This window comes from Myotis davidii, unplaced genomic scaffold (genome assembly GCF_000327345.1).
Source record: "Myotis davidii unplaced genomic scaffold, ASM32734v1 scaffold900, whole genome shotgun sequence".
Taxonomy (NCBI): domain Eukaryota; kingdom Metazoa; phylum Chordata; class Mammalia; order Chiroptera; family Vespertilionidae; genus Myotis; species Myotis davidii.
Genome location: NW_006295185.1, coordinates 1,444,908 through 1,450,093, shown reverse-complemented (window position 1 = coordinate 1,450,093; position 5,186 = coordinate 1,444,908).

Sequence of the window (5,186 nt, the reverse complement as noted above, 5' to 3'; positions counted from 1 at the left end):
CTTATTATTTGCCAAGTACTGAGGTAGTATTTTGCATGCTTTCTTACTTAATCCTTATTGCAACCCTATGAAGTATAGAAACTATTATTATTATTACTAGTATTATTAACTACATAAGTGAGGATTGGGTTATCAGAGAGGTTAAATTGACTTGCACAAGGTTGGACAGCTAAAAAGTGTTCTTCTTAAATCCAAAATGTCTGAATTTAAATGAAGTCTTTCTAACAATAAAGCTTATAGGTGCATGTCTATGTGTATATGTGGGAAGCAGATGCAGGTATACAGGGTCATTGACACAAGTTAGTGAAAAACGTTATCTAGTCACTATTTTGATTGAAACAACAACACAAATGTTACAGGAATAGATGAACACTTTTTTGTGTGCTCTTTTCCATATGATGAAAGTGGTAGATTTAACAGCTCTGCTTTCATGACTTGTAGAAACTCAAGGAACAGTCTTCAGATAATTAATTATTTATTACTTAGTTCTGGCATTGTTGAAAAGCTCCCTTAAAAGTCAATATTATATTCTTAGTCCTTTTCAAATGTTAAATTTCTTTTTTTTAAAACATCTCCAGAAAAAGTTGCTGTTATGATTCTCAAGTCCATTTTCTTCACTCTGCAGCTACGATGAAACAGAACGAAGCTCTTTCTTCAGTCATGTCAATTTTTAAGGGGTCAGTTCCACCTTCTGAGATGTTGCTTTGTGATTTTGGTACACCTTATGAGAAGAAGGTGTGAAGGGAGGCAGAGTTGCCCATTATCAGCTGCACGTCATAAGTGCTGTTTTGCAGAGATAAGAAATTTAAACGTTTCCCAAGACATGGGTGGTTCCATAGTGTTGCTTGTTTGTTGTAATGCAAATTCGTTTATTTAGTAATATAAAGAAGGTTTGAAGAAGACAATTTCCACAATAAACGTTAAACGTAAAAGCACCTTGTACACGTATCTCTAACTGATTAGTTGTTTTTATGTCCTACACATTCTGTTCATCCAGTCTTGACTTCATGTCTGAAATATTCCTGCAGTTTGTTCTCCACTTCCAGATGTAACATATTTCTCTCTACAGAGAGAACTCTGTCCAATTTTTTCCTGAGGTAATCAAAAGGAAAGACATTAGTTTACCTGTCTAATTTTCTCTTGTAGCTAAAATGGCCTCTGCTTCTCCCCAATAAATTTTCCTCTGTCGGCAAAAAGCACATCTCATTGCTTATTCTTTTCTACCTATAGTTAGTCCTTAATGAGAATGATCAAACTCCAATAAGTATTAGATTTGCAGTTACACTCTTTTTTATTTTTCCTTTTGAGGAATTATGGTTATTTCCCCCTCTAGCTTTTGGCTTTATTTGCTCACCATGTCTTGCTAGTTAGCTATTAGTACCTTCCTTTTAGTTTCAGAAGTGCTTTAGGTTAAATAAGAAGTATTTAGAAACACCAGAAACAAAACTTACACAAATAATTTGTTCAAGGTTGAATTGGCAACATTACAACAACATTTGCATAGCACCATATAGTTCTTTCTAAAGAGTTCTCTGTTGGGGTTCCCACAGTTTTATTTTTATTTTCATTTATAATAGCTTCTGTTGATCACCAATTAGGTATTAATTGCAGGAGTGCTTACCAGAATGAAATAGAATAGATCAACTAGGGGATTGGTCTGTTAGGATGTACCTGAAAATACTGGTGATATCTATCAATTTTGAAACAAATTTTGGGCCTTATAATTAGTCATACGTCACTGAATTTTGGGCCTTATAATTAGTCATATGTTTCCAAAATTGGACTGGTTCGTCATCACTTGAGCCAATAACAAATACCCCAATTCTCAAAATGAAAATGACAAATGAACATGAGAAACATATTCAACCTAATTTTTAACATAATAAATTTAAATTAAGATAAGTATAAGAACATTTTTTTCAGTATATCATATTGTCATGGATCATTTTTAGATGATGTAGTCATTATGTGTACTGACATAAGCAAATGTACAGTCAGTTATACAATGGCTGTAAAAGTTAGAGAGTGTAATTGATAGTTTTTTTTTTCTCTTTTAGCTTAGCTGACATGTATTCAGTGCCTACCATGTCCCACACATTGTGATAGGAACTTAACATGTATTATCTCGTTTAATGCTCAAAACAACTTTGTGATGTAGACACTCTTATATTCCCCATTTTGCAGATGAGAAAATTGAAGTTTAAAGATGGAAAGTAACTAATTAAATTTCATATGACCATGAGTGACAGACATAAATACATGTCTGCTATATTTGAAAACCTATGCAAGCCTCACTGAATGTTGGAATTAAAGTTAATATTTTTAATTTCTTCTCTGACCCTCTGTACATTTTAAAATAATTTTTAAATACAGTACGCATTTGTTCATTTTTAAGGTGTTTCTTCTGAGTTAAATTTTTTTCTATGTCTGTGAGGTGAACAAGTTTGGAAGGTACATGTAATTATCCTGGTGTAGTGTACATTGACAGAGAAAATGTAGCCCTTTCTACTGATCAATACATGCAATAGTAAGTTCCATAGGGCCATCAGTTCTGGCCCTCAGTATCTACAAAATCTTGAAGGGCTTCTTGCTTTCGCAGAGAAACTTCTATGTGCAAGTTTTATATAGCAGTTGAGTAATTGTCCACTTTCTACCCACTCACATCCATCATTCTGAAGCCTGGGTCATGATATAACTCATACAAAAATCACTGAGATAACAATTGTCCATTTTGAAACTTTGCTCTTTATCATTTATAAAAGAGAATCTTAAAATATTGAAATACTTCCCACTTAGTATAACAAAATCAAACCTCTAAGAATTAAAATGTACTAATTATTATTTTGTTTTATAAAATCTCCCACAAAATTATTCTGTATAATGTATTACTTAAATACATGGAATTGTAAGTCTTTAGTATGTTTTTCTCTATGAGAGGATGTTCTTTATCATATGCCTGTCAGAAATAGAAAAAATGAATTTGAAACTAATAACTTTATTGAATATTGTTTAGTATTTATATCTTGTCATTTTTACAAGTTGATTAAATGAGTCCCCGTAGGCTATTCTTTCTTCCTAATTATTTTTCTTAGGGCACCTTTCACATCCTTGTCCCTCATGGAGATGCAATACCATAAAATTCAGAGATAACTTTACCCTGGTTTTGGGACCCCTTGAATGAGTTTTCAAGTACATGTAGATGGCTGTTCCATAAAATATGGTGACTACAGTTTGAATCTGGCCTCTGCAGAATAAATCCTCAGTATGATAACCATAATCAGTGTGAACATAGGAGATGAGGATGAAGGTGATGGGCAGGGGAACTGTGAATATGTCATATCCAGAATAAATCTGACTGTAGTGACTGAGCAGATTAGCTTCAACAGGCCCTAGATCTCACAGGTGAAATAGTTGATGATATGGTGTCCACAAAAATGCATAGGGATTGCAATGGTTGGTATTATTGCTAAAAAGAAGGCACTGGACCAGGCTCTCATCGACAACTGTATACAGACCCATTTGTTCCCAATCATGGTGAAAGTCAGGGGATTGGAGATTGCAATAAATCTGTCATAAGCTATGACAGCCAGAAGGAGACACTATCATTCCCAGAAAAAGAACAATATCCATCTGAGCATAATAGATAGTATGGGAAATGGTGGGATGGTCTCTTAAACCATTGAACAACAAAAAAAGGCACTGAATTCCTAGAGTATCAGATATCAAGGAAGGACAGGTTGCTTAAGAAAAAATGCATAGGGGTGTCAAGCTGCCTATCAACTCTAACCATGCCAATGATGAGACTGCCACCTGCCAATGTGATCAGGTAGCTTGCTACCATGGTACAATAAACAGCAATTTGGGATTTTGGATGATTGGACAAGCCCACCAGGATTAATTCTGTCACTTTTCTGTCATTATCAGTAATTTGAACATCCATTTTGTTCTATCTTCTGAGAAAGAAGAAATATAGTTCCTTTTAATTTGAAAAATATTGTCTCCTGTATCTTTAGTCTTATATCAGTTGCTATTAGGAGATATCTCTGAAACAAGTGATGCTATTTTGAAGTTTATGTTCTAATTTGGAAGATAAAGCATTCATACAGAACACCAAATTAATTTGCAAAGTAGCACAATCTATTTTGAGTCTTAATTCTTCATCTTAAAAAATGAGGGAATTAGACTCCACCTGAAATGTGCTTCAAACACTCCCCTTAAAAATGTGCTAATTTATTGTTCACAGGTAACCAGATTCCTGAATCACAGAATTGTTCTTTCACACTAGAGATATTAGCCAGAAATTTGTCTTATCTGGTGTATATCCATGACATAAAATGTGTGCCAGATCACTTTTATATTTTCCTTGCAATTCATAGCCCACCTATCACTGGGTCCTATTGGCTATTTCTCCTAAATATATTTTAAATCTGACACATCTTTATATCCATAGTCAAAGCTTATTTAGCTAGAGCCACCATCATCTCTCATCTGGACAAATACATAAGCTGCCTAAATAGGTCTTCCTACTTTCATTCTTTCCTCTCCATAGTCTAATATAGTCTATTCTCCACACAGCAGAGATAACTGTTACAAACATATGAGGTGGCCCAAAAATGTATACAAACACTTTGAATAATTATAAAGACAATGTTTATTAAAATACATTTCCTTTTCAAAATTGAGCTCTCAGCTGTTAAAGTGCATATACAGTTTTGGGACCCCCTGTACATCATTACAACCATATCCTTTTTATGCTTAAAATCACTACATTTGAAATGAAATCTAACATATTTACCATGACCTACAAGACTCTAAATTATCTGTCTGTAAACTTACCTTGCACTGTCTTTTCTTGTGCTTACCATGTTTTAGTCATAGTATCTTTATGAAACATTCTAAAGTCATTCTTACCTCATGACTTTTGCATATTGTGTTCTTTTTCCTGGAAATAATCTTCTTACCCATTTTGCTTGGTGAACTCCTAGTAATCCTTAATATCTCAGGCTTAAAGAAACTTCATTAAAAAGCCTTCCATGCCCTGGCAGATGCTCCTCAATGGTTAGAAAATTGTCCCGTGCACTGAGGGATTGCCGGTACTATTCTTGGTCAAGGATAGAACCTGGGTTGCAGGCTCTATCCTGGCCCTGGTTGGATTGGGGCCCATGAAGGAGGCAACTGATAGATTC